This window comes from Pleurodeles waltl, chromosome 10 (assembly GCF_031143425.1).
Source record: "Pleurodeles waltl isolate 20211129_DDA chromosome 10, aPleWal1.hap1.20221129, whole genome shotgun sequence".
NCBI classification, from domain to species: domain Eukaryota; kingdom Metazoa; phylum Chordata; class Amphibia; order Caudata; family Salamandridae; genus Pleurodeles; species Pleurodeles waltl.
Genome location: NC_090449.1, coordinates 1,033,667,397 through 1,033,694,797, shown reverse-complemented (window position 1 = coordinate 1,033,694,797; position 27,401 = coordinate 1,033,667,397). Strand labels below are relative to the sequence as shown.

At 45.9% G+C, this 27,401-nt stretch overlaps 1 protein-coding gene across 1 annotated transcript in view; it reads right to left on the bottom strand.

Moving 5' to 3' along the window:
• The window catches only part of GADL1 (glutamate decarboxylase like 1), a 358,673-nt gene that overhangs the window by 62,315 nt on the left and 268,957 nt on the right, over positions 1-27,401 (bottom strand). The gene's annotated exons all lie outside the window — the stretch shown is intronic.

Sequence of the window (27,401 nt, the reverse complement as noted above, 5' to 3'; positions counted from 1 at the left end):
CCCAAGGCGAGACAAAGGTAAAGCATTTTCCAATGATAACAAAGGATTTTTCAATGGCAAGTCCATGAACGAGTGATAGTGATGGGTATATGGTGGGTGTGGTGAAAAGCCCACAGATAGATTACACATGTCAGAGCGCTTGTGTGCTCGACCTCAAAATTACTTTGACACCGCATCAGGGGTAATAAGCGCTACACAAATATAATTTATAACACTTAGAATGTGGATCAAGGCTCATGTAAATGCATGAGCTACCACAGGCACGTGCAAGAATTTCTTCCAGTCAGTGATGCCTTTGACATGAGCAATGATTATTTTTTGACGAACTGCATTTCAATAGAATCGGCTTTAGTCTGCAGTGGGGACATTCAGCGTTATTATAAGAGGAATCATATCTACAGCACAAAATACAGCACTGAATTGTTTTTTCCATTTGGAAGACAACTGTGTCTATTACACAACTTGACAGATCCTTTATTTTCAATAAGAAGAAGATGAAAACCTGAATCATCCCTGTTGAATTCAAACCCCTTTCCTGCTGTCTATAGAGGGGCTATTGCTGCAGGCGCCCAACAAACTAACCTGTCTACCTCATTGTTAAATGGCCGTTATTGATTCCTAAAGGTGTATCTAGGGTCCTTAAGAACACCACATTCAGTTGTCTGCTTTTAGTTGTGTAGTGAAACACCATAAGACAGTGGAACAGGATAAATGTGCAATGTTGCCGAGGACCATAATGCTATGAGCAAAAGAGGGAAGAATCAGAAAAAATACAGTCAGATACCAATGTGGCAAAACAGCCCATTGAATCATATGTGGAATTTGACGAAAGACTAGTTGATTCAGCCAAGAAAATATTGTTGTCAGCCACAAGCAGTGAGTGCATTTCCATTAGAATCAATGATCTTGTACAGTTGATCCAATGAGATGTCAATTCATTGACATTTAGGGGCATATTTACAAGCCACTTGCTCCTCCTTGCGCCGCCCTTGCATCAATTTTTGTTACGCTAAGGAGGCATTAAGGAGGCCCCTACTGTGTGTCATATTTACAAAGTGGAGCAATGCATGCATTGCACCAATTTGAACCCCTTTGCACCACATTATACCTGTGGCAGGTATTATGTATGCAAGGACGGGGGCCTTACGTCGGGAGGCACAAAAAATGGCGCAGTGAAATTTACATTTCACTGTGCCTTTTTTTCAGTCATTTTTAATGCCTGCTTATGGCAGGTGTTAAAGTGACGCTCCCACAATAACCTCTGAGGCTCCATTTGCTTTGCTGGACCCGCGCTATAATTTATGGCAGTAATCCAGCAAAGCGCCACAGTAGCATCATAAATTATGACACTATTGTGCTAATATGTGCCATGGTACACTGTATAGTAAATATGATCCTTAATGACTTACGAGTCTAGTAAAGAAGGGGTCTTGCTTGAGCCTTGCAGCCGCCTTTCAGTCTAAAGTGCAGAGCATATGTGCATTTCTTGTACAGAATGTTTGGTTCATCTGAAGAGATGGCTGATTCTCTTGCTGAAGAATTGCAGTCTGATGGTTCAGAGGGAGACTTTTCACCAGTGGTGTCTTTAGAAATGATTCTGATGGGCATACAAATCGCCACAGATAAAACTAATAGGGTCAACTATGAAGAGCAAAGGCGAGGGGTGCCTGTGTATATAAAGAAGGTCGGACAGATGGACGGGCAGACAGACAGTCAGACAGTTAGACAGACAGATAGATAGATAGATAGATAGATAGATAGATAGATAGATAGATAGATAGATAGATAGATAGATAGATAGATAGATAGATAGTCAGAGTCACTATAATAGTGGGATGATGAACATAGGATTCTGAATAAAGCACAGGGTAGGTTCAGCAAGGGCACAGAGATGGAAGACAACGTAATCCACTATCATGAAATATGTCTACCTTAAGAAACGTTCATCATAAAAAACAAGACCATCTATCTAGCATTCCATGAGCTAAAAGGTGCCTTTGATATTGTTTAATATTATGAATATAAAGGCGTTTGCTCCATGTATAATAGTGATTGTTTGATTGTCACACTTAAATACTGGGGCATGTATCATTACGGCCTAGATAGAAACCTGACCAAGGATCTTGGCTTGCAGAAGGAGCTTACCAAGGTGGCCATTTAAACCCTTTATTCTGTAATATGTTTATTAATGGCCTTGATACTATCCCCAGATTGGGGACGGACCATGTGTTTTTTTTTCAGGTATCGCCCTGCACATGCTTTGAGTGTCTTTGCAAAATCTCCCAAAAACAGATAAGAAAAAAGCTTAAAAACGGGCTTAGACTCACCCAATACTTACCATTACTTCCCATTGGTTGGCTTTAACGTCACTCTCATTTCCTTGCCTCTTATTAGTCAGAGGCTGAGCTTCCTCCTTGCCTTGGCTTTTTCCTGGGGCTTTGTATCTGCCCCTCCCATGAAGGGATATTTGAATGATTTAAGGGCATTAGCCACAACTAGTTTGGAGCTCCTAGTTCTAACATCTTTGCATATATGATCTATTATCACCAAAATCAGACCCATTGGTCATTCCTTAAAAATTAATCAAGAGTAAAAGAGAAAAAGACAAATGATAGGCAGCTTCTTATTTAAAATCAGCAGCCATACCATTTAAGATTCCTCCTTTTCTTGAGTTGCCCTTTGACTGCTTTGATCCACATACAGCATCCAGATTGGCATGGACGTGGATCACGGGGCAGCCCTGTATGAGACTGTGGGGTACTTCCAAATATTCTATAACCAAAAGAGGTAGAGGCACTTATTACAGGTTGACTATTTGAATAAATTAATCAGGGCTCCCGTTCTGACTTAATAACAAGGGGCCTCCTTGAAAGGTGGTGCCCTGGGCCAGAGTCCACTTTGACCATGCCTTAAAAGTTCTCTGCTGCAGTGGAGCATGGACCAAGTACAGCTTCCTGTCTGTGGTTAGTGTATTTTGAACTGGCCACAGACTTCTGCAGGCTCTTTTTTGTACTTTTTACATGCCATCTTAGAGAGTGCATGTTTATACAGCTCCTCTCCCTCACCCTTGTCAAAGTACAATGAGTGGATATAGTCTATAAACCTGGGATCTCCTGCACTGACATCATGAAGCAACATCCCAAACCTTATAGAGAAACTGTGTACCCTTCCTGACCCCGGACTTGAGCATTTTACATCAATTTTAGATTGGGGACGTTTCTATTTGGTGATGTGACTTTCATGAATGCAAAGCATGGTAATGCTATCAAAGTGTCTTAAATAACTAGATACTTTATGGTGTTGTGTTTTTCTCTGGCAGCAGCATAAGTGGGAGGAGGGCAGTCATTAACCTACATGGATTCTTAGGTCTGACTTGATAGTGCAACTGTCACCCACCTTTTAATCTTCACTCATTCACTATTCTCATGTCATTTACTTGTAATACTTGACATTAACAAACATCATTCCTTTAAAGCTAGACCTATTGGCATTGCCAATGCTTGCTTTTTCAAATCAAAGGGTTCTTATCTTTGGCTAATAGACGTGGTGATGGGTCACAGGGTAATCCAGGAGTAAGCAGCTTGGGCACTGGCCCAAGGTGGCCGCCACCCTATACTGTTTTTTGCTAATTACTGTTACTATCAACTAGCAATGTAAACACAGCAAGTATAACAAATTTTATTCATGCGTTGATCATTAATAGATTTACACCTGTACTATTGGTAAATTGCAGGCAGATATATTCCTGGTGATACATTTCTTTCAATTCTGATATTGCAAAGGTTTAATAAATTGAAACACTGTGTGGTGAAAATTTGATAGCTATATTATGAAATGGTGGGACATGGCTGGATAGTAGAATGTGAAAAGATAATCTTAGCCACCAGAGTTGTATGAAGATAAGAACTGTGCCATAATATGAAACTACATAGTTTGTGGATTTTACAAAAATTCAAGTGCGGTAAATGATCGCACAAAAGAAAAAAAAAACATTTTAGCATGCAAATTTTATTACTAAACCTTTTTTAGCACTGCCCTGCTGAAATTATGTTTTGCTGTGTTTTTCTCTCGCATAGCCCAACTTTCTCCAGGTTTTCACCCAGATTTCAAAAGTTTAAAAATTTTCCCACGACCACTTTAAACTTGCTTGCATATTTTATTAAGCCCTTGAAAATCTTTCCTAGGTTACATGATGTGAGAGATCAGCATTGACTGCAGCTCAAGTGCTCAGGTCAATTTGTGGCAACTGTTCTCTGGTTTCTGGTGGCCAACTAAGTGCTACGATGTTTCTCAGTTCAGGCTCCTGTCAACCCAAATGGACAACATCTTCTGACCATTATCGTTTAAAAACTTTTTTAATGTGTGTTTGTTTGTCACTCAGAAATCTGTTCACCAGTCATGTATTCATCCATTCATTTATAGATCGACAAATCCATCTATTTAACCACCCAAAAAGCAACCAGTGCATCCCTCCATACAGCTATCCATGCATTTGTCCATACCTCTACTCATAAAACCATTCATTCCACCATATACCTGTTCATTCCACATTTGTTTGTTCATTCATTTTTTCATCCATACACCCATGAATTCATTGATTCATTCATCCATGTCTTTGCGAATTTATGTCTAAATGTTTGGTAGATTTATTGCAATTTAAAGTAGCATGAGACACATTCTGGGGCAGTTGCTTTGTGGGTTAATTTATTCCCCTCGAAATTAACTTAACAGTTATTAACAAACTAGATTAAGTAACAGGATTTCACTAAGTCTCCCTGATCATGGCACCACTCCCCTCTATAAAGTTTTAAATTTTGCTTCTAAGGCACTATTTCGTGTGCACGGAATCGTCCCTGCCACATCCTTTGGGTACCAAGCTGGCTGACGTTCAGCTAAGAATATAGCCCTCTACAAACTCTTAACATTGGCCCTCAAAGCCAAGCAAGGGTCATCGTTGGGGCTACCTTTCAGATTCTTAACCCTGATGTATCCCATCATGCTACCTTAGATCAGCCAACCAGGACATCCCAACAACAGTAAAACCACCCCGCGCACATCCACATCCTGGACCTTCTATATTCTTGGACCCACCCACTAGAATGCTCTTCTGCTGACCATCAGGTCCAGCCATCCATTATAGGACTGTGAAAGAAAACTAAAAACAACAACTCAAAACACGTTTTGTGAAACTTTGGGACATTAGAGGATACAGAGGGGAAATGTTTACCACAGAATAGAGTGACCAGATTTTGAGGAGCAAAAACCGGGACAGGTCAGACATAAAACAAGGACTAAAGACTTTACTCTCACTTTTGTATCTGGTCTGTCCCGTTTTTTATTGCGTAGCTTTGTGAATGTGTGCCGATACGTGTGTGTGGTGTGTATATATATATATATATATATATACACTCACACGAGCACACACGCACACATTTACAAGACTACATATATAAAACTGCACCCCCAACCCGCCCCCACCCACCACTCTCTGCTCCTCTCTCTGTCTCTCTGCTGGGAGCAGACAGGGGACTGTGTAGGGTGACCACCTGGCATTGAGGCAAATTCTGGACAGGACTGTAAAAAATTCAGGACAAAGGGTAAGAATTCAGGACAAAAATTCAGGCCAAAGGGTCAAAATTCAGGGCAAAAATTCAAGAACAAACGTCAGTTTTACAGACACACGCAAGAGAGGCCATGCCTCACTATGTTGTCAGTGCATTTATTTACTCTTTTTTAACATAGCACTATTTATTCACTGTGGTCTTTTTGTGATTGCCTCCTGGTATGCTACATTCAGGTGTCACATTACGTCCTTGTTCAGTAGTAAATTAATGCCCTTCAGTACTGCGGCAAGGCCATCACCCCTACCCAAATCTACCCGATCTTTCCTGAACAGAAAGTAACAACAACATTTTGATTATGTTTCTGAACATTTTAAAACCCCTGGCAAACAGTTTGGGAAACATTAAGGTAATTAACCTTATGCTAGTTTAAACAAATTGAACAAAAACATCTGGCTTACCCCAACCGCCCATGGACTTTCAACTTAACGAGGCAGGGCAGATGGTGTGGGCGACAGTCTCACACCTAATATCAGGATGTGATGTACCCATAACTTGTCGGTGGTCTCACAGCACTAGAGTGTATGTCCGGGACTCTACATTTATCTCAGAAATGGGAGCCCGGACTACCAATCAAAGATAATAAAAGAGGAGGATGAAATCGAGAGCAAATGGGAGATCCACGGCAAGTAATTTAAAGGGTTGTTGCCAAGAACTGGGTAAATAGGGAAGAGAAGTTGTATTGCTACATACACTACGTGCATGCGGCAGCACTACGTGCAAGGTAAACAGTGGTGCAGAGTGTGGACCATTGGCCTCTGCTTTCATTGGCCTTCGCTTCCATTTTGGTTCACGACTCCATTTTGTCGAGTCTGGTTCGGTGCGTAAGGCACTGTTCTGTGTTTTTCCACAAGCTTCGGCAAGCTGAAGGGTGGGGTGTTTTTCTGCTCAACTTCGCTCCATCTGCCTGGTACGAAGGGCGCTATTTACATTCCACGAGCTATCAGTTAGAACAACAGGGGGATGCGCCTGTACACAAGGAGGAATGCAAGCTTCACCTTGGAGTCCTCTCCTGGGAACTTGGCCCGTTCTGAGGAGACGTCTCGAAGGGTGAACAAGGTACCGCCGATTGCACAATTTGTAAAGGAGGGGGTCTTTTTCTAGAAAAGACTCCTGAGCGTTAGTAGATACTATAAAAGTTGGGGGCCTGGATGGGCTGGTTTAGGAACTCTCTTCTGGGTTGGACGCAACGCCAGGAGGACTGATTGTCCCGAACAGAGGCTCCCTGTGTCAGCTGATTTGGGTTCCCCAGCTTTGTGTACGGCGGAGGGATGCAGACGCTCTTTTCGGTGAAGCTTTTCAATTTATTAAGTGTATTGTGTGTGCGCGCGTAATGTGTACTTATTCTTGCAGTCATTTTCATGCTATTGAGCATTGAAGTATATTGTGTGTGCGCGCGTAATATGCACTTATTCTTGCAGTCATTTTCATGCTATTGAGCATTGAGGTATATTGTGTGTGCTTGTATTATATGCACTTACTCTTGCAATTATTCACAGAGTGCTTATATCTTTATCATTATTCTCATGTTATTCTCCTGATGTATATATATATATATTAGTGTGGTTTAGTTTTGCTAGCTGAGAACTTGCCCCTTAAATAAACTTGATTATTCTACTTACGAAGGTGTTTGAGAGTGATTGCTTTACATTGTGCCTTAAAATATCCTGAAGTGCATAGTTTTGATATTCTGAAGAGTAAAGCAGCTCAAATTGGCGTAGTCGGCAGGATTCGAAAAAAAAAAAAAAGGGAAAATGCTTAATAAGATCAAAGCGAGCTCAAAAGCAGGTTCTCATGTAGCAAATCCAGACATAGAAATACCGAGGTGGGAAACCGCTCCATATAAACTTTTAGCTCAGGAATGGTCATGTTGTGCTGGTTTGTGTGAAAATTGGAATGCGTGTATGTTAAATGTGGAACCTGAAGATCTTCTTATTTGTTTACGGAAAGTTTCAATTGACAAGGGAAGGGAGGTTTGTGCGTTGGGGAGGCGAGGCTGGATCTTGCTTTCTGCGTACCGAAAGTTGTATGAAAAATGTTTACAGTTACAAAAAGACCACGAGCAGCTGGAGAAGGAGTTAGTGGAAGCCCGAAATTCCTCTACCATGCTAGCTTGTCAAAATAAATTATTAAGTGATAAGTTGGAAATGTACCAACTGGTTGCGGAGAGAACGGGTGTTAGCGTAGCTAAATATAAACACAAGAAACGAAGAGGGAAAGTTAATAAAAAGAAGGTGCATTTAGCTATCTCTCAGGCAGGATTAGCCTTTGACCCTGAATTTTGGGATGGAAACATCTGGGATACATCTGATTTTTCAGATGGGTCCGGGGGCGATGACTGCCAAGATGTTAGACAGGAGAAGACAGAGCGCAGGAATGTTGTCCGTGCGCAGCCCATATATCGGCGAAAGTTACAGCATAGCCCAGCTAATCCTGGAGGGGTGATGTTGGATGCCCTGGAGGATTATACACAGCAAGAACTAAGTGATGTGATAGACAGATTTCGACAGAGGTCTGGGGAAACATTGCTTACGTGGTTGGTGCGGGTGCACGATATGGGGGGCCAGGGGGTCCAATTGGATCACGGCGACGCCCCGAGGCTTTGTATGTTAAGTACAGACCCGGTTATTCAAAATGAGTTTAGAACCTATCCAGGGAATGGTCCCATGACCAATTTGTTAGAGCTAGCGGCGCAAGGGTGTGCTCAGAAGTATCCGACAGAGTCAGACTGGCCGCCTAATGATAAACCTTGGTATACTTTGAGAGATGCAGTACAGAGATTGAAGGAAGAAGGGATGAAAACAGCTATCTTTATGGGTAATGCCCATGATTTGATGAATGGAATTTTAAGTGTGTCTGTGCGAAACCGGCTGATTAGGGCCGCTCCTCCTGCATATAAGCATGTCATCATGACTTTGTTAATTAATCAGACGGGTAACCCATTGTCTCAGGTGGTAGAAGCGGTGCGTGAGTTAAGTGATTTAGGAGAATGGGCTAAGCCAGAGAGGAATTCACGGTCTGAGAATCGTACTGATAACAACAGGGTGACAAGGCGAGACATGTTTCAGGCCTTGATGCGAGATGGGGTGACCAGGAATGAAATTGATGGGATAAGCACCAAGGACATGTGGGAAATGTACCACAAACGCGGTTTGGATAAAAAGGAGGGGAGTAGGAAAGGGAACAAGAAGGATAACAAAGTGGTGAACCAGAGAAAGGCAGGAGGGGAGGAGCGTGAGAGTGAAAAGGGGGAGAGAGGGAGAAAACCCCACAGTAGAGAGAGATCCCCAGAGGACGGAAATTGGGAAGAAGAGCACCGAAGCGCAGAGGGAACCCGGAGCAGGGAGAGAGACCGGGAACTGACAGGGTCTGGGAAAACTCGAGGAAGAGAGTGGGAGAGGGAGCTGGTAAGCTCAGAGAGGTTGCGAAGCAGAGACAGGGAGGAGGAGTTCCCTGAGAATTACCGCAAACTGTATCCAGATTTAACTTGGGCAGACTCTGATGTGCGCAGAGTGAAAATAGATTAGGAAACAGGCCAAACTCCGGTGCAGGGATGGGCTCGCAAAGATAACAGACCCCATGTCAAAGTAGAAATTTATTGGAAACGTGGAAATGTTCAAAAAGTTCGAGCCCTCGTTGACACCGGAGCGGAGGCCACTTTGATTCATGGCAATCCAAGAAAATTCAGGGGACAGTACTTCACCATTACGGGATTGGGCGGAAAAGAAACCCCGGCAGTGCAGATAGTGGTTCCCATGAAAATAGGGGCACTTCCAAAGAAAGAATACACTGTCCTGATTGTGCCCATTCCCGAATACATTATTGGAATTGACATTTTGAAAGGGATGACCCTACATTTGGAAGATGGATGTTATCAATTTGGCTCCAAAAGATTTATATCAATAGCCGCCGCAAGGGTGGGGCTGTTGAAGATTCCTCCGGTAACACTTCCCCAAGCTACTAAGGTGATTCAAATGAAACAGTACAGAATACCGGGAGGACATGAGGAGATTAGCCAGACTATACATGATTTACTAGAGGCCGGGGTAATAGTTCCCATCACCACTGCGTGGAATAATGCCCTCTGGCCTGTTCGTAAAAGTGATAACAGTTGGAGGATTTGCATTGATTATCGCCAATTGAATAAACATACACCTCCTCTGACTGCAGCGGTCCCAGACACCATTACCTTGATTGAGAACATACAGAAACACAGTGGGACTTGGTATGCAACCATTGACATTGCCAATGCCTTCTTTACGATACCAATAGCTACTGAGAGCCAGCCTCAGCTGGCATTCCAATGGGCGGGGCGTCAGTACACCTTCTGTAGATTACCCATGGGGTATTTACATAGCCCCACTATCTGCCACCGGCTGGTGGCAGAGCATTTGGATGAAGTACCAGTGGTTCCTGGAGTGCAAATTTCCCACTATATAGATGACGTGATGATGCAGGGAGAGACGCAAGAACAGGTGCAAATTCAGCTAGACAGGGTGGTGGAACATTTGCAGAATCAAGGGTGGGAGATTAACCCCGAGAAAGTGCAGGGACCGTCTCAGAGCGTGAAATTTTTGGGCATTCAGTGGAATCAGGGACACAGAGAAGTGTTGCCAAAAGTGAAACAAAAGATTAAGGAATTCGCAGTACCGCGAAATCGGAAGGAAGCCCAGAGTTTTATTGGACTATTCGGGTATTGGAGACAACATATACCCCATTTGTCTCAGATTTTGGCCCCATTGTACAAAGTTACACGAAAGAAAAATGCGTTTGAATGGGGAGAGCAGGAGCAGCGCGCGTTTGAATTGGCGAAAGACGCCATTCAGCATGCTTTGGATTTGTGGCCGATTCGAGAGGGAGACATTGAGTTGAATGTGACAGTCCAGGGGCCGTATGCCAATTGGAGTTTATGGCAAAAACAAGGAAGAAAGAGGGTGCCCCTGGGATTTTGGACAAAGAAGTTACCTGAGGCAGGAGAGCGGTATACTCCCTTTGAGAAGCAGCTGCTGGCCTGCTATTGGGCCCTGGTTGATACTGAGCAAATTACACTGGGACACAATGTGATTTTAAGGCCTGAAATTCCCATCATGCAGTGGGTGATGAGTTCCCCAAAAACTCATAGAATTGGACATGCGCAAGAAGCCAGCATTATAAAATGGAAATGGTATGTCCAGGACAGGGCACGAGCGGGTCCAAAAGGGACCGCCGTTTTGCATGAGCAGGTAGCGCAGGCTCCAGTGGAGAATTCCGAATTGTTGCATGATGTACCTTCAGTGTGTGAATCCCCAGTAGGGTGGGGCCAGCCATTCGCAGACTTGTCTGCAGATGACAAAAAAAATGTGTGGTTCACAGATGGTTCAGCAAAATATGTTGGAGCGAAAAGGCACTGGAAGGCAGTGTCCTATAATCCTGTTACCAAGAAGCTTTTGACAACTACAGGACAGGGAAAAAGTAGCCAGAATGCAGAGCTTTATGCCGTGTATCAGGCTTTAAAACAGGAGCTACCCGGAAAATGTCACATTTATACAGATTCCTGGTCTACCGCCAATGGGTTAGCTACTTGGCTTCCCACGTGGCATGCACATCAGTACAAAATCCATAACAAAGAGGTATGGGGGAAGGAGTTATGGCAGGAGATCTGGGAAATGTTACCTCAAAGCACCGTGACTGTCTATCATGTGGACGCTCACTGTCCAACTGATTCATTAGACCGATGGTTCAATTGTCTTGCAGACGATCGAGCCAAGATTCAAGAGGCTGAAGTGGAGGCGCAGAGTTCTGATTTGGTGGGAATGGCTAAATGGGCACACCAGAAATGCGGACATCTTGGAGAAAAGGCTACTCACAGGTGGGCTGAGATTAGAGGGATGCATCTTCCCCTAGATTTGATTAAAACAGCGATCATTGAATGTCCCATTTGTCAGCATGCACAGCACAGACCGGTCCCACAGGTGGTGAGAGGCCAGCTAGGTAGAGGTAAATTGCCAGGACAGATTTGGCAGATTGATTACATTGGACCAATGCCAGTGAGCAGAGGGTGTCAGTATGCCTGCACTGTGGTAGACACTTACTCTGGTTATCTCATAGCCTTTCCCTGCAAGCGCGCAACTCAGCAGAGCACCCTGAAAACACTAGATCTGTTGATTCTGTACTATGGGGTGCCACTCCAGATTCAAAGTGATAACGCCAGCCACTTCAAGGGCAGACTAGTGCAGGACTATTGTGCACAACGCAATATTGAGTGGATTTTTCACATACCTTACTACCCACAAGCAGCGGGACTGATTGAGAGAATGAATGGGTTGCTGAAAGAACAATTGCGTAAACTGAATGATGGGACACTGAAGGGGTGGAGGGATAATTTGTATGATGCTTTGCAAATTTTGAACAACCGACCCCTAACAAATGCCGAGACACCTCTCATGAGAATGCTGACACCTGCTTTACAGATTAATCCGTTTACAACGAGCAATACCATTGTGTATTGGGAAACAGCTCCAGGAGCTTTGGCCCCATATCGAGCTACACCAGAATCTGCAGGACTTGACTTACATGCTTTACACATGCATCGATTGAAACCTAGAGACATCACTCTGATTGAAACTGGGGTGGGAATTCAGATTCCCCCTGAGCATTACGGTCTGATCGCCCCTCGATCTGGGCTTGCCTTGAGGGGCATCCAAGTTTTAGGAGGCGTGATAGATGCAGACTACCAAGGCGAGTTGAAAGTCATTCTCTTGAACAGTGGTGACACAGACCTAGTGGTGCAACCTGGTGATCGCGTTGCCCAAATTGTCATTATGCCGGTTTATGGAGGTGTTGTTAAGAAGGGGAGCGCCCCAGCTCTTCTCACTTTGAGAGGCAAAGGAGGGTTCGGATCTACTGACAAGAACCCAGGGGCCAAAGTGTGGATTGAATCCCCAAATAACCCTCCTCAACCCGCTGATGTCATCGCCACTGGACCAGACAATGTCCTGGTAGTTATGCGACCTGGTCAGGACAAATGGGAACATGTTCCCGCTGACAAATGCTATCTGCGAGAATGATAATACGTGTTTTGTCCTTTGTTCTTTTCAGATCATCCTGTGGAGTGCCTGTGCCATGAGTGTGGTGTATGGAGCCCGTTCGGGAGACTCCACCGGGGAGCGGGAGGGGCTCATAGCCCAAAAATTCAACCGTCAGCCGCAGATGCCAACGCTGCTGCATCAACCGAACAATGTTTGGATTCATCTAGCGCAGGAAGTGCTGAATATATCTCACTTCTGTATGAGTAACATGCAAAGCGTTCAAGATTTGATTACCACTTGTCTAGTGGCAGTGCCCACTCCTGCTGCTGTATTATTACACATCTTTAACAATACAAACCAGGATGGAATGGTGGATGTGAGTGACGTTCGCTCCCATCTGTCACTCTATGAGTACTGCCGTCATTGCCCGGAGGTGGGCAGGCGGTTGTGGAGGAACATGACATCTATACTCACGTTTAACATCTCAAGTGGGGATGTGTGCTATTCATTGACCTGTGATCCTATGAAAATAGTTAAATGTGCTCAGCTCAAATTGGAGAAAAGAGACAAAAACTTAACTGCTGCACAACGGACGTTGTGCCACTCACGGACTGACCTAACCTGTTTGAATGTAAATAATTCAATGTTTTGCCAACATGTGGTGCCTGCTGCCAGCCACATTCAAAATGTTAAGTTACCTAAAGGTTGGCTCTTTTCTTGTGGTAATCTTTCTTTTACTTATATTCCAGCCAATCTAACCGGAGGGCCTTGTGCCTGGTCACGCTTAGGCTTTCTCATGTTTCCTATGGATACTGCTCTACACCCTCGCTATACCAGAGACACTATTCAATTACCTGCGGACTGTGATTCTGAAATTTCATTGCTGTCCAAAACAGAATATGTTAGTTTAGCTGGTTCTATCGTAGGGGTGCCAGGACTTGCAGTATATAATACCAGAGTTATTAATAAACTTGCATGTTTAGTAGTCAAGAATATTAACTATACATCAGCTGCCTTAGCTGAGCTGTTATTAGATGTACAGGGAATTAGAAGAGCTGCTTTGCAGAATCGCGCTGCTATTGATTATTTACTGCTTAAACACAACCATGGCTGCAGTGATTTTGAAGGATTATGTTGCTTCAATTTATCCTACCACTCCATATCAATCAACTCCCACATAGAGGCCCTGCATAAGTTGGTGAAGGGGGTGCAGCAGGATGTTGACAAGGGGTGGTGGGATTGGGCTTTTGGATGGCTGCCTAATTTAGGCCAACTGCGTTATATCTTTGGTGTAATCATTATCATAACAGTTATTTTAATTTCATTATGTTGTTGTATTCAGTGTGTACCTAACCTTCTATCTCAGTTTCGCCCAAGAGCATTGCCATTTCAGCTTATAGGATATACTTAGTTGTAAGTTGGCCAAATGGTCCAAGGGTGGAAATGTATTGCTACATACACTACGTGCATGCGGCAGCACTACGTGCAAGGTAAACAGTGGTGCAGAGTGTGGACCATTGGCCTCTGCTTTCATTGGCCTTCGCTTCCATTTTGGTTCACGACTCCATTTTGTCGAGTCTGGTTCGGTGCGTAAGGCACTGTTCTGTGTTTTTCCACAAGCTTCGGCAAGCTGAAGGGTGGGGTGTTTTTCTGCTCAACTTCGCTCCATCTGCCTGGTACGAAGGGCACTATTTACATTCCACGAGCTATCAGTTAGAACAACAGGGGGATGCGCCTGTACACAAGGAGGAATGCAAGCTTCACCTTGGAGTCCTCTCCTGGGAACTTGGCCCGTTCTGAGGAGACGTCTCGAAGGGTGAACAAGGTACCGCCGATTGCACAATTTGTAAAGGAGGGGGTCTTTTTCTAGAAAAGACTCCTGAGCGTTAGTAGATACTATAAAAGTTGGGGGCCTAGATGGGCTGGTTTAGGAACTCTCTCCTGGGTTGGACGCAACGCCAGGAGGACTGATTGTCCCGAACAGAGGCTCCCTGTGTCAGCTGATTTGGGTTCCCCAGCTTTGTGTACGGCGGAGGGATGCAGACGCTCTTTTCGGTGAAGCTTTTCAATTTATTAAGTGTATTGTGTGTGCGCGCGTAATGTGTACTTATTCTTGCAGTCATTTTCATGCTATTGAGCATTGAAGTATATTGTGTGTGCGCGCGTAATATGCACTTATTCTTGCAGTCATTTTCATGCTATTGAGCATTGAGGTATATTGTGTGTGCTTGTATTATATGCACTTACTCTTGCAATTATTCACAGAGTGCTTATATCTTTATCATTATTCTCATGTTATTCTCCTGATGTATATATATATATATTAGTGTGGTTTAGTTTTGCTAGCTGAGAACTTGCCCCTTAAATAAACTTGATTATTCTACTTACGAAGGTGTTTGAGAGTGATTGCTTTACATTGTACCTTAAAATATCCTGAAGTGCATAGTTTTGATATTCTGAAGAGTAAAGCAGCACAGAAGTACAAGGTGGGACAATTCCTAAAATCAGACAAGATCGGTCCACCAAGACTATTCAAAGGTATTGGTAACCTGGGGAATTGTCTCTGCACACAGGAGCGAAACAGAAGGGGCACTGTCAAGTGGTTGAACAAGCAACACCCATCCACCTTGGCAAACTCTTCTGGTGCAATGGTTCGCTGTTAGTGCTTGTGAAGGGTGAGCAGGGGCCAGACCCCTTGCAAGGTTGTGCAAGGCAATTGCCCGCTTTGTCCATGTCTTTATATGGTTTTGAAATTGAGCAAAAGCCAAACTAGAGATCTGGATTATCCCCAAGTGTCAAGTACACATAGAATCTTCAAAATATTTGGGATGTAAATTGCACAAACACAATTTACAAATTTTAAAATGTAATTAGTGTTTCTTTGAAATATGGCACTGTTTTTGCCTTTATATACATTTAGATCTCAGATTGAACTGGGAACCAGTTACCTTTTGATACGTAGTGATTAATATCTACCATTCTTACACTGATTTCCAGGATGAAAATCTCGGCAGAGCGAACGGTCCCTCCAAGCCCAGTTTGCTTTTTGGTCTTCTCTTCTGCTTTCTGTAGAGGCCACGTGGCACTAGTGAAGATGGTGTGCTACCCCAATGATAGTATTATTTTGCAAACCTTCCTCTGCTCGTCCTTCATTCCTTCTTCAGACAGGCCACACATCTGATTTGGTCACTGTGGCGCCATCAGGAGCTCTTTCCACTGTAAAGCTAACTGTGACTGCGGGTGGATTAGGTCTTCTGGTCTTAGAATGCTATTATTCAGCTGCACAGGTCCAATGGGTGGCTCGCTGGCTTTCTGCCCACCTCCCTGCATGAGATGGGGTTTACCAGTAAAGACTTTTAAGAAAGGCTTAATGCACTGCTCATTGTTTCCTACTGACCATTGAACAGATCACCATCCGGGGTTATCATGCCCAGCTTTCTCTTGCCTTGCCAGAACCTGTACACCACTGCACTGACACTCTACTCTGCAACTCTGCACTCTACACCACTCTACTCTATGCCACTGCACTCTAGGCACTATACTCCACTCTACACCACTCTACAATACTCCACTCTGCACCACTCTACACCACTGCACTCTATGCCACGAGTCTACTCTGCACTCTGACACTGCACCACTCTGCATTACTGCACTCTCTGCTACTCTATTGTATGCCACACTACTCCACTGCACTCTATGTAACTCTACCCCATGCCACTCTCTGCCACTGCACTCTGCGCCAATGCACTCTAAACAACTGCACTGTACGCCACTGCCCTCTACTCTGTAACACTATACTCTACGCCACTGCTCTCTGTGCCACTGACACTCTACTCTGCAGCATTCCACTCTCCACCACTGCACTATACACCAATGTACTATGTACTACTGCATTCTATGCCACTGCACTCTATGCCACTCTACTCTGCATCACTCCAGAGCACTTTGCTCTACTCTGCACCACTCTACACTACGCCACTGCACTCCCTGCAGCGTCAGTTTACTTTGCAATCTATGCCACTGCACCACTCTACACTACTGCTCTCTCTGCTACTCCATTGTATGCCACTCTACTCCACTGCACTCTATGCCACCCTACTCAGTCCCACACCACTCCATGCCACTGCACTCTAAACCACTGCACTCTACGCTAACGTACTCTAAACAACTGCACTGTACCCCACTGCACTGTACTTTGCACCACTGGGCTCTACACCACTGCTCCTATGCCACTCTACTCCACTCCACACAACTATGCCACTAACATTAAGCCATGCTGAACAGCAGCTACTCTGGTGTACAAGATTGCTAATGGCTAAAACACATTAGCAAAGCCAATAACTCTTTCGTAGATGAGACCTATTGGCTTTGCCAATGTTTGTTAGTACTATGATGTACCGAGGTACCTGAAAGAACTGTGAAAAATACAATTATATCATAATAAAGGCTGCTACAAAATGCGCAAATACATTTCAGTTAAATAAATAAAAAAGTGCTTCTCAAATACAGATTTGAATAATATACAGTTTATACCTAGTATAAAAAAAATTATAACACTCCATTAAAACCACACACCCCGCAGTTCACTTTAGAACACCATTACAATACCTCTCTAAAAGAAATATCTTTGCCACCAGAAAACTTCAAGTGACTCCTTTTAGTAAAGTCAATGCAGGTTTTCAAGCCCCTTTGTATTCGCAGATTTACCAGTTGGGCACATTTCCATGTCTTTAGGGAAGGAGACCCCCTGTCATGAAGGTTTGATTCTTATCTGTCTGCCCCTCCCTCAGAGCACAGGAGACTCCCTGCCTTGCAGTCCAGCTGGGAAGACTGATCTGCCCGTAATTTCGCCCCGCTTCCATTGTCCTTTAGTTGAAAGGCTAAAATTACGGACAAATGCTGTCCGTGAAGACTTTCATCACGGACAACGGACAGCAGGGCGAAATTACGGACAGTCCGTGAAATTTACGGACGGGTGGTCACCCTAGGACTGTGTTACCTGACAGTAACAGAAAAAATACTTTAATTATTTCATACTTTACGTTTGCTTCCTACATGATCTGACCTTGTCTCAAAAACCGGGACATTTATTCAATGATCTGACCTTTGTCCTAAAAACGTAAACTTAAAATTAAGAGAAGCATCGGGACACCGGGACAGTCCTCTAAAAACCGGGACTGTCCGGGGAAATCCGGGACGTCTGCTTTGCAAAGTAAATATGTTGATTTTGTTTGTGTTTATAACTCATGCTAAAAGGCAATTCACTTCTCTTGATATTGCCTTGATTTCCCAATGTAGCCTATGTCAGACGCCTGTTTCTCCTTGGCTCTCTTACTCGCCACACAAGCGCATATTTCACATTTCTTTGTCGTCCCCTCATTGGTTTATGTAACTCCTCAAAATCCATCGATTGCCCTATGTTCCATAAGTCCGCATGGCCTTAGGACAAAAATTATAATAAAAGTGTTATTTCGTGCTGGTAATAAATATCAAATAAACACATAATTTTTCATATTTTGGATATTATTAATGCATTTTTTTTTGCTTTTTGCAGCGTGTAAACAGTAGAAGTAACAACTCAATGGTCATTGTTTAATCAACTTCAAAAGGCTAAAATACTGAGCCAGGCATTTTAAGGATTAAACTTGTGACCTGTAGGGTACACATAGATGTCAGCAGGGTGAGTTTTCCGAACATATCTCTGGACAAAACGAAATATTACATGGAGCAAATCTCCAGTTTGCTGACTGAATAAAAATGGCCCACTCTGGACTGGAAATATTTGTGTTCTGAGGCATTTTGTTACATAGCCATAAACATTACATGGCGATTTGTGTTTAACTTTGAAAGCATTGTGTTTAGAGAGCTCTTCAGCCTCAGGTGGGGCACAGTAACACGTTGCTACACAGTTTTACAATTTAAGAAGTGTGTGATACATTTGTTGCATATGGGTAAGTAACACAGACTTGGAAACATTGCATAACAGGATCAAACTTGTACACCAAGGGGCCACCACTTATTCACAAATAATGCGTCTATTTTCTTGCGATAATGGCATTACTCCTAGTCCTACTCCCTCGCCTTCCTTTAAACCAATGAGGCTTCCTGCCTCCCACTAGACCCTCCCCTTCCCTTTTAAAACCCCCCCCACCCCTACCCCCTCCTGTACAAAAACCAAGCCCAAGCAGCAACTCAGACAGTCCGTACCGAGAGGGCGGGAGGGAACGGAAAGGAAGGCGAGGGAGTAGGACTAGGAGTAATGCCATTATCGCAAGAAAATGGACGCATTACCTCCCGTCCCTCCCTCGCCTTCCTTTAAACCAATGAGACATAGCAAGAAGCACACAGGAGACGGACACTGAGTTGCAAGAAGTTCAATATCATGCACAAAGGCCACCGAAACCCCACCCCTAAGACTTCATAGAGGATAAGACCCGGTGAACCAATACCGACTCCAAACTACCCAAGTCCGACCGGCCAGAATGCCGAACGAACGCCAACGGCGAGGCCCAAGTGGCGGCCCTGCAAATTACCACCACTGAAATCCCCTGAGACTCTGCCACCCAAGCCGCCATACCCCTGGTAGAACGACCCCAAACCCCTTGATGAGGAACAACCCCTATCAAGGAAAAAAACAAACAGAATCAATGATCTCACCCCCCGACTCAAGGAAGCCGTGGAAGGCATCTCCGCTACGGGCCGGCCCAAAATTTACAAAAAGCGAATCACCCTTACGGAAAGGAGCCACCACCCTCAGGCACTCCAACAAAGCCCTGCGTACATCCAACAAATGCAAACGAACCACCTCCACCAAAGCGGGATTCGGACAAAAGGAAGGAAGGATGACCTCCTGGCGAGCATGAAAAGAAGAATCGACTTTCGGGATAAAAGAAGGTACCGGAACCAGAACCACCCGATCCGGAAAAACTTCCCAAAAAGGAAAGGAACAGGCCAAGGCCCCCAATACAACTAAACGGCGAGCCGAAGCAATGGCCACCAAAAAGAACGTCCTTAAGGAAAGAAGACGTAAACTCAGTCCCCCAGAGGTTCAAAAGGTTAATCCGTTAAAACCTCCAATACCAAAGAAAGATCCCCTGAAGGAAAAGAACGTACAGGGTGAGGAAACAAATGAAGAAGCCCCTGAAAAAATCCCGGCAACAAACGACCCTTAACCGGAAGGCTGCGCCACGGACCTCAAAATGCCTGAATAGCCGCCCACTGTACCAGCAGAGACACCCCAGACAACCACAACTGTGCACCGTCCTGCAAGACCTGCATCACATCAAAGAGAGACGTGCCGGTAGGATCCAATACATGCCTCAAGCATCAAGAAGAAAAAAAAAACCTTCCACAGCCTACCCTAAGGAAGTAAAGTGGAACGCCGCCTGGAACCAAGTAAAGTAGAACTTAAAGCCACAGGCACCCCCAGACCCGTCAAACCTCGGCGGGCCATTCCCAGGCCGTCAAGTGTAACCTCCCCTAAGACCTCAAAGAGAGGCCGGGAAACTCCAGGGGAGACGGACACAGAGGAAGAGGCCACATCCGACCGGATGCCCTCAGCCGCAGCAATGGGAACCAATTCGCCCTAGGCCAATGGGGAGCCATCCGGACAACCCTGGCCCCCAGAAGCCGCACCCCTAACAGCAAAGGCCTGAGTAGCTGAAACGGCGGGAACGCATACAAAAGGCCCCTCGGCCAAGGACACGACATCCCGTCCACCTCCCAGGCTTGGGGACACCGAAAACCGGGAGCCGAAGTGACCGAGCTACGCGTTTTTCTCAGACGCGAACACATCCAGCACTGGAAGACCCCAGAGCCGAACCCGATGAAGAAACAGCGAACTCTGGATGGAGAAAAGTTGAGAGGAAGTAACACAATGCCCGAACGTATGCAGCCCTGAGAGCAGAAACCCACTCCTGAGCCCACACAAAAATCTTCCAGGCCAGACCGAACAAAGCCCTAGACCAGGACCCCCCTTGAAGTATGACATAAGCCCTGGCCACTACGTTGCCCGAACAAGCACCGCAGAACCACCAAATGACCTTGCAGCCGCAATCATAGAAAAGCACGGAGGGCCGTCTGTACCACAACCATCCACACCATGGACCGGAGCACCACAAACTTCTTCACTGACACTGCCACCAAGCCAAGAAGAGTCCGAAACTGAGACCCCAGAAAACTCAGATCCTGGGATGGGACTAAACCGATAGCCCCACGTTGATTAAAAAAAAAAAACTGTGGTTCTGCCGGACACCAGAACTTGGGCAACCTGCTTCCGAAATAGGGCCTGCGAGGTAGAATGGAGCAAATGTCGACCAGATATGGATGAGTAAACACCCCTTCTGAATGTAGCAAAGCCACCAGGGGGGCCAGTACCGTCGAAAAAAATCTGAGGAGAAGTCTTGCGGCCGAACAGCAGAACACAAAACGGACAGTGCACCCGATCCACAGCAAACCTCAGGAACTTTTGAGAGGATCTTGCCACAGGCACGTGTAGGTAAGCATCCTGCAGATCCAGTTACACCAGAGAGTCCCCACGTCTGACCAAAGGAAAAATAGTCTGAATGGACAGCATGCGGAAATGCACTGTCCCGATCCAGGTATTCACCTCCTTTAGATTGAGCACAGGCCGAAATCCCCCTGAAACTTGCAGTACAAGAAACAAGACCGAATAAGTGCCCTGACCCCGTTCGCCAAGCGGAACGCGGGAAATGGCCCCTTTGACCAGTAAGTCTCGCACACCGTTCAACAATGCTCCTCTCCGTGACCCCCCTGAAGGCAGAGGTGTGGGACGTACCCCTGAATCTGGAGGAACCACAACAAAATCTATGACATAACCATCGGTCACAATGTCTATTACCCAATGATCGTCTACACTGTCCTCCCAAGCTGACAGAAAGTGACACAGTCTTCCCCCAACCGGCCCTCTGCCAGGCCCACAGTGATTGTCAGGACCCCTACTTGAAACCACCCCGGGTCGCAGGAGCAGACTCCTTAGGCGAAAAACGCGTCAGAAAACGTTGTTTCCCGAATGAAAAGGATTGAGCATCCCTAGTAGGAGAAGATCTGGAATGATTCTTCCACCCATTACCCGAAGAAGAACCCCCTTTATAAGGTAAGGCATGCTTCCTCTCCTTAAATGCCTTGGAAAGCATGGACGGCAAATGCCCACCAAATAGGTTACGGCCTTCAAACGGCAGTCTCAACAAGGCCGCCTTCTCCCCTAGATCAGCCTACCAGGAACGCAACCAGAGGGACCTACGAGCCCCAATCAAAGCCCCAGAAGCCAGAGCCGAAGTACGGACCACATCTGAAGACACATCTGCCAACAACCAGGCCGCTGTCCCATACCAGCCAGGAGCTCCGAACACTCTGCCCCATCCTGAACAGCCACTGCTAGGTCATCCAAGTCCTGCACCAACGACTGGGCCGCATAAGCAGAAGAAATACCTGCCCTCAGAGCCAGAGTCTCAGCCGCAAAAGCCCTCTTAAGCCCTGAGTCCACCCTACGGGCCGTGGCATCAGCAGGCACACAATCCTCCGGATTGACAGCTGTTCTGCCAATCAGGGGAGCCAAACGTGAAACCAGGAGGACCGAGGGAGGCCATACTTCCTTACCCTAAAGTAAAGAACGTATCTGAATGAACCGTGGAACCTGAGCCATATCCACATCCCCACTCCCAAAACACCATATCCTTCACAGGTCCCCGAAAAGGCATGGAAAATTCAGACAGCGTCTGATATTGTGGAAATAAGTGAGAGCCAGCGTTGGCGGGACTAAACACAGGAAACCCCAAATTGTCCCGTACATGTGCCATCACAACCCACATCACCTTCCAGGAGCCAAAATCACCCCCCAGAGGACGTAGATGGAGCATCCCCTCCCACACTCTCAGAGGAGGACTTCCCTGCAATTACAGGAGAATGGGTAGCCCAAGCCCCACTAGGCCAGGCCATCCCCGCATGAAGAGCTCTGGAAACAGCCTCCTGCACCTCCTCCCTGGACATGATGGGCACAGCACCACCACCCTGAATCTGGGGGCTCCCAGGAGTGGAAATGCCATCAGCACCTCCCTCCTTTGAGGAGGAAGAAGAAATAATCCTCATAAGACATTTTAAGGGTGTAGGCGGGAGTCGTACCACTGTACACAGGTAACCTGCCGCACCAAAGGTACTTGACCTCGCCACTGAGCTCTAGCACCTGGATTCCGGCCATCAACTGAATCTGTAGGCACGATCTCATCCACAGATAAAATATACAGGGCCCAGGAACCATATCCCAGAACCAATACAAATAAAGGATAAAACAAGAATATCAGTCAAAATGCGGGCAGAACGCCCGTCTTACCCGCACAGAAACCCAAAAACACTCTTCGGCATCCCTCCGCGGCTCCGCGGCGAAGAAAAACCACCAAGCCACCAAGAGCCGGCTGACCCCGTCAGCCGCCTCCCAGGACGCGTCTTACGAGCAGCCCTGCCTGCTCAGAGAAGACGCGCCCGGCCGAAGCACACCTCGCGGAGCTCCGCTTCCCGAGGAGTGCATCCAACGATGACCTCCAGGCCCCGCCGTGAAGGTAAGTGAAAAGGGAAAGTCTAGCGTGGGCTAGACAAAAAGAACAGGAGGGGGTAGGGGTGGGGGGGGGGGGGGTTTAAAAGGGAAGGGGAGGGTCTAGTGGGAGGCAGGAAGCCTCATTGGTTTAAAGGAAGGCGAGGGAGGGACGGGAGGTAATATGTATTTGTACTTCCGGGGTCAGCAGCCAGGGGCGGAGAAGTCACAAGTTGCACTATGCTGTTGTATCAAGGCTCAGTGAATAAACACGTGTGAGCCAAGGTATTAACACTGGACGCTTTTTCCCTGTGAAAGCAACTGTGCGGCTATTTACTGTGCAGGTAACACACACCTGTACGTAACCCGGAGCTCACTTGAGTGAATGAAATTAACGCAACATAAAAGACTGACACGCAGTCGAGTAATGGCAATGTAAGAGCAGAGACAGCGCTCGGAACTAAATAGAGTTTAAAATCTTTCAGTAAACAGCCATTGAGCGTGGGAACAGCTCTGTTCATCTTTACCAATCTGATATTAATATCTACGCAACTAAATAACTGTTGGATGAGATGAGAGAAATCTTACTCTTCAGATCATTAGCACTTTCCCAGTCAGCCACTAGGCGGTGCTGTTTGCACAGCTAAGCGCAGATGCTTTTACCGCCCAGGCTCCTGCAAGTGAAGCACGACAAACACCGCGTCGCATTGACAGTGGACTGCAGACTGGCACATCAAACAAGAAACCCTGGCATTTAAACCAGCAGTCGTGCGTTTCTAAAAAGCTGGCTCTCACTTCCCTCCCACCAGAGCAAAACCAGTCTCTTTGGCTAAAATTAGCAAACGGACGCAGGGAGGACGAATGTGTCTTTTAATGCTTCTTAATAATGACGTTCTAATACATTTCTCCTGATTTGGCTCCCCAGACAATGCGCTGAGTGCAATTAGTGAGTGGTTCACTGCAGAATAACAACGATGCAACACTGATTTTAACAAAATTGCAAAAGCTTTCCCCATCAGATGCTGACTATAATCAAGCGATTGCGCCAAGATAAAATGGAAGCTGATCAATGAATGAGGTGCTTTACGTCTCTGTTATGTTGAAATCAAGGCCCATATTTATACTTTTTGACGCTAAACTGCGCTAACGCAGTTTAGCGTCAAAAAGTTTTGCGCCGTCTAACGCCATTCTGAAGCGCCATGCGGGCGCCGTATTTATGGAATGGCGTTAGACGGCGCAATCAGACCGGCGCTGCCTGGTTTGCGTGGGAAGAAACCACGTAGACCAGACAGCGCCGGCGTAGGGGGAAAATGGCGCATGGGCGTCTTAAAATGGGGCAAGTCAGGTTACGTCGAAAAAATCGTCTTAACCCGACTTGCGCCATTTTTTAACAACGCCCATCCCCCATCAACATGACTCCTATCATTGGAAAGATAGGAGTCATGCCCCCTTGCCCAATGGCCATGCCCAGGGGACTTCTGTCCCCTGGGCATGGTCATTGGGCATAGTGGCATGTAGGGGGGCACAAATAAGGCCCCCCTATGCCACCAAAATAAAATATAAAAAATAAAAAATAAAACTTACCTGAACTTACCTGAATGTCCCTGGGGTGGGTCCCTCCATCCTTGGGGGTCCTCCTGGGGTGGGCAAGGGTGGCAGGGGGGTCCCTGGGGGCATGGGAGGGCACCTGTGGGCTCATTTTGAGCCCACAGGCCCCTTAACGCCTGCCCTGAGCAGGCGTTAAAAAGTGGCGCAAATGCGCCGTTTTTAGCCACGCCCACTCCCGGGCGTCTCTTTTGCCCGGGAGTATAAATACCACGTAAAGGCCTGGGAGTCATTTTTTAGACGGGAACGCCTCCCTTGCATATCATTAACGCAAGGAAGGGGTTCACGCTAAAAAATGACGCACATTTCGGGAACTTTGGCGCTATTCGCCTCTAACGCCATAGTATAAATATGGCGTTAGTTGGCGTTAGTTTTGCGTCGAAATTGCGTCAAAAAAAACGACGCAATTTCGGCGCAAACGGAGTATAAATATGGCCCCAAGTTTTGCAGATAAGGGGATTGTTGCCCACGGCGGTGAAGTGACTTCCATTGTAAAGCGTATTCTAGACATTGCACGCGTTCCTAAACTATAGCGTAAGAGCGTGTTCATGGCGCTAGGCAACCTAAAATACGCCAGTGCAGCGATAGAGAAAAGATGCGTCATGTCGTAGATACAGCTCTGTTCTGCTGTCAATGCAGCGCCTGGATATCCTCACCAGTGACAAGAAGCGCTCTACAAACCTACTTATGGAACTCAGTGTAAATACTTTGAAAATGTGCGTTATTTTGTGTGTGCTAGGCATGTTAAGCTGATCATAATGTTTACAGAGACGACATCGAGCAATGTACACCGTTTGATATCAGAAAATAAAATACGATTTTCAGATCTAATAACACTTTATAAAGCTTTGATCCCCGGCTCATGGTGTCTCACTCGGCTTTGCATTGTGAGACGTAAGTGCAAGTGGATCCTTTAAGAGAGCTTGTGTCAGCTGTCGGTGAATGACCTCTGAAGGTCAAACTATATCCGGGGCAGGCGGCGTTCCCAGCCCCAGCCTGCCGTTCTGACGCCCGATCAATGGAGTCAGAAGATGCCAGCCTGGGTGGATGCTGGCTGGCACGAGGCACGCACGAGAGGGGCGCGTGATCCCTGGCGAAGAAGGAGGGAAGAAAGGGCAAACAGAGGGCAGAGCCCGCTGCATTCGGGTGTAGCTATTATTAGTGCAGCAGGTGCACTGGCACCGGTGCCTTGGACATGAGTGTCTCATTTTCCCCAACTCTGACTGTCCCTTAGAACCCAATCAAGAAGAAGGGCGCTCTTTTTTCCTGGTTTGGTGCATGCAGTGCTTTAAATGGAAATATAGATAGAAATAAATACAGGATTTATAAAGCGCAGCAAATGACTCGCGAGGGTCGCAAGGCGCTGAATTGTAGGCACGGGCCAATTCTTTGACACCACTAGTTGATTTAACTAAAATGTAACTTCACAATCACAGTCTGCAGATGTAACTTCAGACTGTTGCGTTCTCCTGGTGTGAAGTCTTTTCGTCTTTATTGGAGAACAGATACAATGTTTCCACTAATTTACCTCAAAGGCGGGAATTTCCACAAGAAGGAATTTTCAACTCTAAGGCAACACAAGCACACATAACTTAACGCGTGATGGATGCATTGTTGGTTGGCACACAGCGAAGTAATCACGTAATTCTGGTACGGTAAGAGTGTATGATCCATGCCTACACCGGACCACCCACCAAACTACCACCTTATTATTTAAGTGTCAAAGTTTCTTGCTAAATGTCTTCAAACTTTGCACACCAATCTCTGGACTAAGAGCTCCTGTTTGTCAGGGTTTTCGTGGTGGTAAACTCACTTCCAGCTTTCCACACACAAAAACGAACACCGCTCTTTGCAACGTTTGTTCAAATCTCACAATCTTCAAGGATAACCACGTCTTCCAGCACTTCAATCACCTTTTGAGGTTCAGAGTGGTGAGACCTTCCCTTCCTCCCAAGCCCAATATTTCTAATACAAGCAACATCCCAACCACCACCTTTTGTGCAGGTTTTACCCTCTCACTCTCCCTCTGCACTGCATGTCTCGCGTCTTCAACTCCACCCAATGTCTTCTGGTCCACCTTGTCCCCTCATCCATGCTTTCGTCAACCGCATGACTGCCACTTCTCCTCTCAACTAAACAAATGCCGACACGTGTGCAGTGACCTGAGTTGTCATCAGCACTGCTCAGTTCCTTTATTGCTTCTTTCCACCCAAGGACACTGTCCAAAACCTAATGGACCCGAACTAACTGTATCTGTCTTTTAGGGCCAGATGTACGAAGCTTTTTGCATGGCGCAAAGAAATTAACCTGGTTACCGACTCGCAAAATGGGAATGCGACTCGCAAATAGGAATGGGTGATCCCCTTCCTATTTGCAATTCACATCACGATGTAGAATTGCTTTGTGACCGTGAACACGGTTGCAAAGCAATTCGCAGTTAGCACCCATTTCAAATGGGTGCTAACCCATTCGCAAAAAGGAAGGGGTCCCATGGGACCCCTTCCCCTTTGTGAATGGCCCTGAAAACATTTTTTCGGACCAGGCAGTGGTCCTATGGACCACTGCCTGCTCTGAAAAAATGAAACACAATAGTTTCATTTTTTTCATTTGTGTTGCAACTAG